General features: G+C 40.7%; 1 long non-coding RNA gene and 1 other non-coding gene across 2 annotated transcripts; both read left to right on the top strand.

Moving 5' to 3' along the window:
* Positions 1 to 1,345: 1,345 nt before the first annotated feature.
* On the top strand, positions 1,346 to 2,391 carry LOC125291910. The gene is made up of 3 exons (XR_007193082.1): positions 1,346 to 1,435; positions 1,749 to 1,802; positions 2,253 to 2,391. It is a non-coding gene; the product is annotated as an uncharacterized LOC125291910 (long non-coding RNA).
* Positions 2,392 to 13,423: 11,032 nt separating this feature from the next.
* trnal-uaa lies at positions 13,424 to 13,508 on the top strand. The gene has a single exon. It is a non-coding gene; the product is annotated as a tRNA-Leu (tRNA).

The raw sequence follows: 13,508 nt of genomic DNA, 5'->3' as shown, positions 1-13,508 counted from the left end.
TAGGATCTAGTTTACCTGTAGCTTTCTATTAGGATCTAGTTTGTTAGTTACCGCTTTGTCATAACTCCCTGATGCATTTTTTGCATTTAGAATAGCCAGAGCGTGTATATATCAATCGGAAAATTAAACAATATCGGGTGCCTATGGACTAGGCTGGGTGAACCCAGCCTGATCTGCCCACTATTTATTTTTTGATTAGTTAAAAGATTGAGCTTGGTCTGATGAAAGCCAGACTAGCCATGGACATCAGTTACACAATGCAAGGGAACATGAATCAGCCTATATTTGCACGAACAATAACGGACAAAAGCTCTTCAACTTTGGCCCGTTAAAAATATGTATGAACAGTCTAGCGACGCATTTCATCAAGGCCCATTTGGACATGTCAGTTATTTGCACCACTGGTTAGATGTAAAACAGCATTTCGTTTCAGACTACTGTTACTTAATTTGTGCATTGACAATAAAGTATTACATGAACTAAAGATGACTAAAATCTTATGGAGAAGAAGAAACATTCACAAAAAATCCATCCATCCAAAAATTACCTTTGTTTTTGATAGCTGTTGAAAACGGCATGGAACTGACAGAGATGTTTTTGTTTATAAATACATAAAAAAAAAAATAAAAAATAAATAACATTATGCTGATACCTTTTGCTTTTCCCAAATACAATGTAGCCTACAGGTGTAAGTGACCTTTCATCAATCCAGTTGCAATGGATGAACTGTGATGAACTGCCCTACTTGTGATTGTTTAGAGATTTTAAAGGTATTATAACAATGCTACATCTTCTTTGGCTATTCTACAATCTATTCACCTTTTCAGCACCAGTAGGCTACTTTCTGTGCAGCCGCACACACACACTCAGGCATGCCAAACAAGCATACACAAAAGTTTCAAGAGTGGGGGATGGAGTAAAATATGGAGACAAATTGAAGTGTGATTTATTTTCGCAGAACGGATGTACAGGACTGAGCGGCGGTCATATTTTGTACCGCTATGCGGTACATCTAGTTATTATTACACCAACTTCAAAAACTAGATGGATTAGTCTTTAAGTTGGGACATTTCATATATTGCTATTGTACCGTTTATGTCAAAATTCTCTCCAGTCGAAGGTCTAAATCTGACTGTCTTTATGTCCCTTTAGAAGAAGCAGCTTATCATAAAGAATAAAATCAAACTCGTGGAATGGCTGGGGCTTGATCGAAACCTTGTTTTACAACATGTCAATTCAGAGAGCATTATAACTGATGGTGAATATAGACAAATAAAAAGCATCCCAGACCCAGATACGGCAAATGGTGACCTCCTTGACATGTTGTATAACAAGGGAGAGGATACTTGTGCAAAATTTCTTCGCGCGCTCGAGGACGACAGGATTAAGGAAACATATCCTGACCTTGCCAAATGGTTGGTGTCGTCCCTATCAGGTGATTTATAGGATGTTTTATAAAAGCTATTTCATACTAATTAGTTAATTGTGCTTAATGAACAGTGGAAATAGGTAGCGAAGTATATGAATACTTCCCCTATAGCTAGTTCCTTGTTTTAAGAAAGAAGGATGTAGCCGTGGAACAGTTGTTTTGATGCAACAGCTAGCAGGCGTATTTAATTGAAGCCAATACAATAATACAATTGATACAATGAATGCAACAATAACAATAGAACAATATAGTGCATGACAGAATTTGTGAAATTAACAAAATATTGACTTGATTGATCCTGTTCTTTTTATCTGCATAGATGGAAGTAGGCCTTCAACAGATGTCTCAGCAGACTTTGATAGCCTGATACCAGGTAAAGTCCAAACAGTTGTGACAAATACAAAGGAGTTGTTTTATGTCATTGCCACAGTACATTTTATGGCATCACCTTTATTTTGAGTGTCACATCAACAGGTGACATTCTTTTGTACAGCACAATGTAGGCTACTACATAAATTTCATTTTAGGGGCATGGCTTGATTTGAGTATTTTAGAAATATATAAATATTGTGGCATGTTTAGAAATGAATATTAGAACAAACAATTGAACCTGTTTTTGACTGGCACATATCATGACCAGAAGATGGCATGTCATGTGTCAGTGTGGCATGTCACAGGCATATATGCAGTTTGACATCTGATTCATGTTGTATACTATTAAGTATACATCTGACTATTTTATGCCACACTATAACTAAAATGGATTATGTGGGATAATTATTTTAATATTTCTTTCTTGGTGTCTTCTCTTCTTTCTGTTTAGACAAAAAGACATTTTTAGAGAAGAATCGCGGTTCTCTTATTAAGTCAGTGGAAAAACCTCATACCCATTCTAGACCATCTGAAGGAGGAGGGTTTTCACTCTGAAATGATCTCTGAAGTGGAAGCAGAGAGGACTAAGGAAGCCCAGATGAGGATGATCCTGAATAGAATAACTGTCAAAAATCAGGCAGAGATACTGTTCAAAGCCCTTCAAATGCATGAGAAGGACGTTCTAAAGGACTTATATAGAGGATAAATATAATGAAATTTGAAATTGGCATTTTTAATTGAGTGAATGATTTAATTTTTTTAAATACTTTATATGTTTTTTATAAAAAGGATGCCTAAGACAAGCCAGTTAGCTTAAAACTTTTCCTTACAATCTTTTTTTTTTAAAGGGAACAATATCAGTAAGTTAGAGATGAACATTAATTACAGTTATGTAATTAGTACAATAATGCTTGTTTGTTGGATTTAGCTGATTGCATTTAAACACCATTTTCAACCTACACCTTTCTTGATTAAAACAATAAAATATGTGTGTATGTAAGGACAATGGGCATGTACTGTAGGCATGTATATATTTTTTCTTATCAATGTGTCCTCATGAAAGTAATTATTGTATTGGGTGCCCAACAATTACAATGAGTAAAACTCAATGGCTACCACCACCTCCCTTAGATACAACATTTGTTCTCACAAAGAAGGTCTCCTATCCAGGTATACTGGCTGTGTCCATAGTTTCAGAATATCCCAAACAGTGATAGAATGTTATTTAGGAGGATACAAGGAGCATGAATTCTTGCACACAAATCCCATGTTATAGTAGACTAATTGCTCCAATGAATTGATGAGGACTGTAAAAGATGCAGTGCTATGCAATGAAGCTCTAAAAAGTCAAGCTTAGCTGAAATCCTTTATTCCAGCAATACAACCCAGCAGAGAACAGATGTATGGTGGACTAGTAAAGATAAATAGATGAATGGAGTAGTGGGGGCTAACTTCACTGTTGACAAATCATGGCCAGATCTTGAGGTAATTGTTTGTACACATCTACACAATCTGCTTCATCCCTCAGTAGCACGTGGCTGGAATTGCATGAAAATGAAGGTTAGTGTCCTATAGTGTTCTGTGCATGACAGGATTTTAAAACTATTAATTAAAATATAATTAATAATCATGTAAATTATTTAAAAAGGAAGCACAGAACAAACATTATTGGTCAATGTAGGCTAATCCAGAGGAATCCACCTAATAAGATGGATGAATAGTCTTTACTGGTCTCCACAACACATTATTCCCTTGGTCTGTGAAAGGCCCACTGGCTATCTAGGTTAGCTTCCTGCTCAGTTGTCATGACAGCTGCCTTCCAGTGACAGAGTGAGTTAAGGTTCTGCTATAAGCTCTGTTACACTGTAGGAAACAAACAGGGCTCATAGGTGTCAGACATCACACATTGTCACAAACTCTTTGTGATACTGAAAAATAAGGTTTTTTTTTTAAGTATGTGAAACCATTTCTTATTTGTGCACTTTTGCATGAAGTGGCAATTTGTGGTTAGTATTAATTTCCAGAATTAGTGAAAGCTTCAAATGCATGTATTCACCACTAGATGGAGCTAGTGTTTCACTGACATTGAATTGTGGTTCATTTACTCATGACATGATGCTGTGTAGTGTTTTCCTCAAATGTTATGATTCGCATCATGAGGTTATGTTGAGAAACATTGTTTAAAAGGATCCATTAATTTGAAATAATTGATAGCACTCCCTTGCCTAATTTGTCCGTGAACATCTTAGTAACACAAACAGAGCTTAAAACCATTTCACACCATGGGTTGCACAGAGAGGACTCTTGGATGAGTGTTTTGTTTATTGTTAATAAGAAGCACGTATTTTTCATGAAAACACAATGGAACCGGACAGCAAAGGTGCAGATCTATCGATGGATTTTAGGACTGAAACGCTGCCTGTGAGATTCTAAAAGGCTCATACAAAAGCCTGATTTGGACCACCGGAATGTCACTGTGTGCGTGACAGTATTGATTTTACTTGTCATTCTGATCCACATAAATGTTGTGGACTAATTGAAAGCTATTCTAAATCATGCATCAAGTTGCACCATTGATCTGACCCCTGGATAAGGTCTGAGACTTAAGACACTGTAATAAGACCCCGTTAGTATTGTGCCACGATGCCAGCGGAACAGGTATCATGTAGTTCATATTACTGACCCATCAACCATCACCATCAGTCATCCAGTGCTTGTGAAGGCAGTCAACTGCAACGGTTTCCATGAGGTAACAGCACAGATCTTATAGTGTCCTTTAGGGTCATCGTCTCAAGCAATCAACAGGTGTTGACAGATTGTATTCTGTGGCTGAAGTATCATTAAAGATATATGCCAAATAGACTTTGACTAGAGAAAGGGACATCACATTCCTCTGTTTCTCTTTGGTTACTGACCGTGAGTGACCATAAAGGGGCAGGGTACAAAGTGTACCAGTGCACACATATTCTAATGCACATGTAGAAAGTCATTTACTGATGGAGAGGACAGGGACAATGTCAGTGATCTGTAAATAGATGACTGAGTTGTGAATGAAAGAAAGAAAGAAAGAGAAAAGAAAAAATAATTAAGTAAATAACAAAGAAACGTGTCTTATGGTCTGTCTTGTTGCTGTTTTTTTTCCATCAAAAATCCCACTGACATAACAGTGCACATTATGTCTTAGTGAAAATAACTGTGCCAGAATGCAAATCTTTGGCTTGTCGGGAAAAGACAGACCATTTAAATTGATACAAAGTGTTTTGCAGAAATAAAATCAGTGTCATCGTACAGTACATGGACCATTACAGAGTGGGTTCAGCTCATCTGATTACTTCCATCTCTGTTACTAAAGACTGCAACGTTGCCTATAATGCAGACTGATGTCACAGTGACTGTAACAGGAGTGTTTTGCTCTCCCTTAATGTACTCTGTGTTGTGTTTTGTTTAAAAAGAAATGACTCAACATGATGACGGAAATGAGTCTCACTAAGTGAATTTATTGCTTGCTCACACACACACACATGCACACATGATGTCCTGTTGAACAGTCCCAGAAAGAGACAGAGGGTGAGGTGGCACCCCAAGTCAGAGTTCACTTTTGCGGCCCGTGGGGAAAAGCTCCATAGCCACACCCACACGCCTCCTTCTCCCTACACACCCATGGGAAAATAAATAAAATACAGAAACTCAAAAAGAAAACAACAACTCAAGTGGAACGATTCAGGGAAACATCACACAAAGTATTGCGTATTGGTTTATGGTTCTATATAATTTCGTCGCATTCTACTGCATTGTGGTGGCACTGTATCATAATGTCACTGATCGTCCTACAGAGCAAAGAAAGGGGTTTATGAGCTGCTTTCAGCTCTAGCACTTTTTGTCTACTGAGTGTAAAAGTTACTACATGTCTTGTTGAATGTACTGTATAGAGAGTCAACACCTACCGAAGTCAAATTCCCTGTGTATGTAAGTATACTTGGCCAATAAAACTGATTCTGATAGTTTCAAATTATTTTTAAATAGTCCCATCTGCATTGCTTCATTGTAAGCTATTTTTAATTTCCTGGAAAAATAGAGGATGAGAGGTTGCATAAAAATGGATTAAACCCAGTAGACTAGTTGTAGCCTGAAACCTTGCATCTGTTCAGGACTGGCAGGAAACTAGGTCTAATTTTTTTCTCATGAATAAGAGTACTTGCATGATGTTAAAGCCAATGAGCAAAATGAGAAAAAATGTGCAAACATTATAGCAAAGCGTACCATATTGCTGAGCTTTTTCCCATTAAACCATGTGTGAGCATGTCTATTTACTATTGTTTACTGCATGAACCCTTTGACTCATGGGGGCCCGACATCAGGAATCGAGTTGAACTTGAATCGACATCAAGTTTGTCTCCCCGCTCCATCCGGGAGTCCCGTCTCCCCTGTGTTGCTTCCATCTTCCTCCCCCCCACCCACCCCCCATAAGCGAACCTGTCAGTTCTCCACTCACCCCACAGCCCAGGCAAGCCCAGGCAAAGAGAGACCCATCATCTTGTGATCTTGTGCTGCCCTCGTCGTGAGTGATGGATAACGACCCCCCGTGAACTCGCAGCATCATGCATATACGTGGACTTGCAGCACTTTCAGAGCCCACCCCAACCCCCCCCCCCACACCAAACTCCCCCACACTGTGAGAGAACCAGCCATCACACATCACACAATACTATGTTATATTGAAAAAGAGTGGGAGTGCAGTTCCGTGGCGCTGTGGGAAGAGTGTCTATTTGGAGCGTGGTGTGAATCCAGTCACAGAGGAAAGGGAGGGGGAACAAGTCAGGGTGATTCCCTCTGAAGTCTTTATCTTTTTGAGCATTTTGATCAGGTACAAAATATGATAGAATGCCAGGTGGGTGTGTTTTTTGACAGACAAGAGCAAGCTGGCTAAACATGGTGTTTGCACAGCCAGACCTGAGGAATCTGTATCTGTGTAAAAACAGGCTGTTTGCAGAACCCCTTGAATCACCCACCCACCCAAGGAAAGCAAGTATTTTGCTTAGACATGGATCAATCATCAGTTGATGGAGCTGTCCCAAATGACTGTGAGCGATTCAGGCAAAGGGTTGACATGCTGGCTCTGTTACCTGTAACATTTGGCAAGGCACACACACAGCACATGGCATATCCGTGTTGTTCTGTGCTGATCTGGCTAACGGGCTAGTTATGAAGTGTGCCTGTCTATGACGTTGATACATCACTTTGCCCATTGACCTCTGAAGTTCGCCTACAAAAAAAGCTAAAAACAAAAAGCTACAAAAAATGTTGAATTATCGTACCTGTTAAACTCTCGCGGGGATGAAAAAGTCTGAAATGCAGACGTTTTCCTGAACACACTTTTGTCCTCTGCCTTCGAGTGGATACTGTGATCTCCGGTACGTGAAAGCAGCATACTTAGATTTTTGCTACCCCAGAGCTAACTTGCAATGCAACTTGCCATAGGTACAGTAGTTAGCTTCAATTAACAACCAGATCTCCTTACATGGGCAAAGATGGCCGTTTTGGTTCTTTTTTGTAGGTGAACTTCAGAGGTCTATTGCTAAAACTTTCCTCTTGTCAGGTAACTCCTTCTCAGGCTATAAATTGCAATGCCCTCAAGGAATCATACATTTCTCCTAAAACATTTACAGAGCATTGAATGGCCTCTTTTCAGGAGCTCATTACTGCAGTATGAAATATGAAATATGATATGAAACATTGCTGGGTGAAGTCTGTGAAGAACAAGCTCTCAGGTGTCAATCAGCTGCCACTTTCTCATGCCACTGCCTTGGCAGCTGATGACAATTCTGTGGACCACACTTCAGCATGCGCGCCAGTGGTAACATCAACTGGCAGACCTCAGCCTTCCTTGCATTACATAATTTCCTCTGTCTAGATGGCAAGAGAGCTATAATTCATGGTGAGGGACCACAAACCGACTAGTCATAGGACCCTGTAATAAGTAACAGACCCTCTTAAATGAACAAGCCATTCATGATTGTCTTGGAATCTCATTTTTAAGAACATGATTATAGCTCCTTTGTGTTGAACTAGAGTAAACCAACTGGCCTCTCTATCTCCCATGATGGAGCTAGATTGGATCGTGATGGGATGTGGTTCCATTTCAGGGTCATTTGATGAAGAAAGGGAAAGGGACCTATGTATAAGAGGCATTGGGGTTTGTATCGGGGAGTGAGGATTTGGAGGGTTAACTTAGCTTCAGCCAGTTAGCATCCCAGCTGGCATGGGCCCTTGAAATGAATGGGGTTAGTACTTCCTCCCTCTCTCCAGATCTGTATTATACTGCTATGGTTTGTATCCTTGGGAGGCATTGCTGACATTCATTGAATGTAGTGCAAATGTTCAATTGAAGTACAATCAATATGACAAGGATGTGTGAAGACCGGAGGGCCGTGTCTCTGTCTGATTGCAATGGAAATCACAGCGGCTCTGTGTCTGTTACCACGGATATCCCCCGTTCTTTAGACTCAATTTCCTTCGCTTTTTCCCACAGCTTCTGAGCAGGACTGGCAACACGCTTTGATGGGCGATGGGGCATTCCAAAGGTCACCAGGGTGGAAACTCTCGAGGGTCCATTGTCTGTGATTGTGAGCTTCACTGTTGCTTGTCTATAATTTTATAAATATTCACTTATGGACTGTCAATATACAGTGCATTGAAATACCTGCATTACTAACTGCATGTATAATGTAATGTTTTTTTTTTTGTGGACTGCTATATTTTTAAGCCCATTATTAAACTCACTCTCTAAAGAAGTGTCAGTGAAAGCCATTTTCCCTGATAAGAAAGGCTTGGTCAGATGAATTTCTGGGAGCAATGAATTTCTCTGTGAGGGTTACAGAGTGGCTGGCATCTGCGAGACAGACCAAGAGGATCAAAAGGTTTCCTATATGGACTTCAAAGCGAGCCCATCTGATTTATGGTCCTGATTTCAACGTGCAAATGGTTTAGCTGACTAACATATAAACACATACACATGCATGCAAGGATGAAACAAGATGGCTGTGTGTGTGTGTGTGTGTTTTTTCACCCTCGTTGGAATGTGTTCCAGCATTTATTTGGCCAAGGAGAGACATTCAGAACAGCTGCCTTTCACGCTGTGTTAGGCTATGTGTTAACATGGCTGTCTAAATAGGACAAGCCTTTTTATGTTTGTTACAATGCCTTTTTCCTTCATCTATAATTCCAAAAATAATACAGTATATTTGCCTCTAACACAAGTGTATATTATCCATTGTAAATTCTTTGTCCAGTCACTTTTGATAAAAGCGTGAAATACCATAACCATAACAACCATATAACCACATCTAAGTATACGTAATTTGGGATAAATAATCTAACAACAAGTTTGCATCGAGTCTAATTTCTTCCTTTGTGGTGTGTCGGTAATACAATGTGTACCAGCGTTTTTACGCAAACTTGTTGAAGTTGAATAGCTAAAAGCATTTTGTTGTCTTCAAAATAATTATTTTTTGGATGCCCATATTTCTATAATGCGCCATGACATGCCTTTTTCCCATGACAGCATCCCACTGAGTGTGGCTCAGATTCATCATTACAGCTGTTGAAACAGGCCGAGTCTGTCTGGGTCAAAGTTGGCTTCTGCCTTGCCCATCCTACGACTGAGGCAAAAATCTTCTACCAGCCTGAACCACACTTCATAGCCACCAATCCCTTCAAATTACTTCATGAATAGAGAATGACATTATTAGATGTTATTCTGATGTGTGTTCAGAAATCATGTCCTCTATTACAGAGTCATCTTTAGTCTTCCTTCATCTTAGTGTGAAAAGTGTACAGTATGTGTGTAGCATTAGAGAGACTAGAAATATTGGTGCCATTGAGGCTCAGTCAAAAATGATATATTTCTCTGCACAATCATTGCATTGGAGACTGGTTGTTCTTCCTCCATGGATTTTGTAAAAATATTATTTGTGGTGTGAACTATGATCATGGAGTTGAGTTCTTCTCTTCTTTCTTTGTCCTTTGAGGATGCAGCAAATAGCTAGTCTTTGTAGTCATGACAAAAGCAGGTTCGGGAGTAATAGGCATCCAAATGTCTATTCCTTTTGATGGAGGACATTTTCTGATGATTAAAGCAAAACCTAGCTTTTCATCGCAATGTCCTTTAATTCTGGTTCTTTTCATTTGCACTTTATACATTCCACATTTACCTCCGTATGTTCCCCTAGTCTCCCATCTAATTTGAACAGTTGATTCCTCGTGCTTAGCACTCGATCCTTCATGAAATATGTATATTCAGTGGGTATTCCCCATTCAAATGAACAAGCATTCTGGGACAGATAGTCTTTCAGGCTCTGTCCTCCCACTGCCTTCATGTCAGGCCCCCGTCTCAGCCTGTCACACAAGGCAATGTGAGGGCCGGCATCAGCCATGACAAACTGTCTCTATGACTCACTTGAGCTGCGGCAAAATGTTGGCAAAAGGTTGTGGATGAGTAGAGTGAAGCATAAAAGTCATGCCATCTGAGGCTAACAAGAGGAAGGCAGGCAGTGGTTATTCTCTTTTGGTGGTTGCTTATGTGAAATGTCTAAGATGGGGTAGTGGCGATGATGGGGGCATGGAAAGGATCACCTAGATGCTTGCTCATCAGCTCCAGATCAATTTCTGGTTCCCTCCACGTGCAGTAAGTGTGTATGTGTGTCTGTGTTAATGTCTTTCTCTCTCTCTCTCTTTCTCTCTCTCCTGAATAACCTCATTGCCTCGGCACTGTGGCACCGGATGTCTGTTCTGGATCCACCCAAGGAGTTGGTGGTGGAGATCCAGCGTATGATGGTGGACTTTTGGTCAGGGCAGCACTGGCTCAGAGCGGCTGTGTTATACCTCCTGCTGCAGGAGGGGGGCCAAGGCCTCATGGACATAGGAAGCCGAGTGGACGCTTTCTGGCTGCAGGCGGCCCAGAGACTGCTGTACGTCCCGGAGGTCAGCTGGGCACAGACTGCTTGTGCTTTGTTGAGGCAAGCCGGTGGCTTGGGGATGGAAAGGCAATTGTTTTTGATGGACCTGGACTTGGCATTGCAGTCCCCCATTTTGAGGGCTAGTGTTCTTCGGGCTGGCATCATGAAGCTCAAGGATTCAGTGCTGGCGGACTTCTGGCGCTCTGCAGAGGAGGTGGCAGGACTTACGGGGACTTTTTCAGTCCGGCTTGTTTCAAGGGTGATGACGGACATTCACAGGATTATCCCTGAGGATGCAAAACATTGTCTCCTGTCCCCGATGGAGTTCACGGGTGAGCTGGACTGGTTCCCGGAGCTGCGGCTGAGACCCGCAGTCGGACAGTGGTGTGAGGGCCAAGGTGTGCTTCTCAGCTTCGCGACACCACAGCTGGAGTTCAGACAGTGCAAGCAAGAAGGCACTCTATCACATCTGTGTGAAAGTCAGGAATCTTTAGGCCCTCTCTGGTGTGAGGGAGTCGAGGTGGTGGGTTTTTTGGGGGCCGGGTTCTTCTCCGAAAGGCGCTCCGAATGCTCTAGGGGCTGAGGGAGTTGTTTTTTCGTGAGGTTTATTATGGGTTGGTTTTCATGTTACCTGGTTTCCTTTTTTGACTGTCAATAAAGGAACCTTAAAAGTCAAAGTCTCTCTCTCTCTCTCTCTCTCCTCTCTATCTCTATCTGTGTGTGTTTGTGTGCGTGTCATGTGTGTGCGTTTAAAAATACCAACACACGTTGGTAATTCATATACATATTAAATCACTAAAACAAACAGCTTATGGGCAGTTAGCCATTGTGATTAAATTACCCAAGCAGCCATTTTGATTGCATGGGGACACTGTTCTGTCTTTACAATTTTATGAAAGCCCATATTTGCAACTCTGGGGGCACAGGAGTATCTCCGAATGCAAATGTAGCCTTTCCAATCTCACATTTTTGGCCAGTCTAGTTTAGTGGCATAAGTGGCATATTCACTGGGTTAAGTCACACTGGAGACGGGCCAGCACATTTCATCGTGTCTCTGATGAGGCGACCATCTGGAAAGGTTTGGTGCCCTCTGTCCTCTGTGTCTAAAAAAGGGAAATCCTCTCGGACATAGACTGCATGGGAAATCTATTCACTCCTATTGAGTATCAACATGATAGTAAGTTAATCTTCTGTCCATGAATATTTCATTAAATATTTAAGCCATTGGAAAAAAGGAAAGACTTAGTGACGGAAAGACAGAGTAATTTTAACATACCAGTTAGTACATTAAATTAAATAACATAAGACATATAATAATACTACTCTCTGGTCAGTGACATTGAGCATTTTTACAATTTACAATGACATATTTACAATTTACATTAGATTTACAATGTAAAATATAGAGAAGTTGCAGCATATCTCCATTTTTTATACTCCATTGACAATATCAGCTGTCTGTGCAAATCATAATGCAGAGACAGAACAATTTGCCCAGATGTGAATGGTACCAAGGGACAGCTGCAGTGTCCAGACATCGGTGTGGCCCCTGCTGTGTTGTCTGGCTGATTCTGTTGACATGGAACAGGACTGGAGGTTAGAAACCATTTGAAGGATGATGCTGGAGAACAATCAACCCTAGTTGGCACTTAAGGTGCACCTATTTTTATCCTGCATTAATATTGCAGTGGAACTTGAATGACAAATCAGGGGAGTGACAACTAGTGGTGTCATCTTTACCTCAAGGCACTGACATGGTGTTCAGTGGGAGGCATAAGACAGCTGTCCGTAAGATATCCAATTAACCAAGTCCAAGTGCACTTTTAAGAAAAACACGATAGGAAATCCAAAATCCAACTGCATCAACTCATAATTGTTCATATTATTTTTTATTTGTATTTATTATACTTGTATAAATTCTCTGGACATGCCAGACCTTCCGAATTTTCTTTTGACAAAGAGCAAATCATTCAATGTAGGCTACTTCATTATTAAATGAAGACAAATAAACAAGTAGAAGCACAACCACAATCAAAGGTGTTCAATTTTCCCTCGACCCATAAGAGTTGAACTATAAAAATGGTAAAACTCGAAGCAACACCCATAAACTGAATGCCAAGACTGACCTTTAGTATTGAGTTTAGTATTGAGTATTACACGTCATTATACGACCATGGAGCCCCATCACTATATGGCAACTACCTTGAACAGATATTAAAATAGGGTACAAAAAGTAGGCTAGACAGTAGTAATTATCATGAACTATCTGTCAAAATAAGCCCCGCCCCCTGAAAGGTCATAAATCACGTCATAATCACGCCTCCTTTTTATGCAAATTAGCCACGTGGTTGTCACCACGTGTTGTTTGTTATTGTTATTGTTTTGTGAGTCATGTGACAGTCATGTGACTGGTGTCAAACCCCTGGGCAGCCATATTGGATGTAAAGTCATGTGACAGTCATGTGTCTGGTGTCAAACAATGCCACGCCCCCTTGGCATCCATATTGGATGTAGTGTCATGTGACAGTCATGTGACTGGTGTCAAACCCCTGGCGTCCATATTGGCCCCCAAACCCCCATGTGTGTTTTGTGGATAATGGGGAATCAGATAAACTTTGTAAGAGTTGTATATGTTTAGTGGTAAATGGGGCTAAATACAAAGTGTGCTGCTAGGATGGCCGAGTGGTTAAGGCGTTGGACTTAAGAGCCAATGGATGTTTGTATCCTTGTGGGTTCAATCCCCACTCCTAGCA

The sequence above is a fragment of the Alosa alosa genome, chromosome 3, assembly GCF_017589495.1.
Source record: "Alosa alosa isolate M-15738 ecotype Scorff River chromosome 3, AALO_Geno_1.1, whole genome shotgun sequence".
Taxonomy (NCBI): Eukaryota; Metazoa; Chordata; class Actinopteri; order Clupeiformes; family Clupeidae; genus Alosa; species Alosa alosa.
Note: the sequence above shows the minus strand (reverse complement) of the source record. Positions and strands in the feature narration are given on the sequence as shown.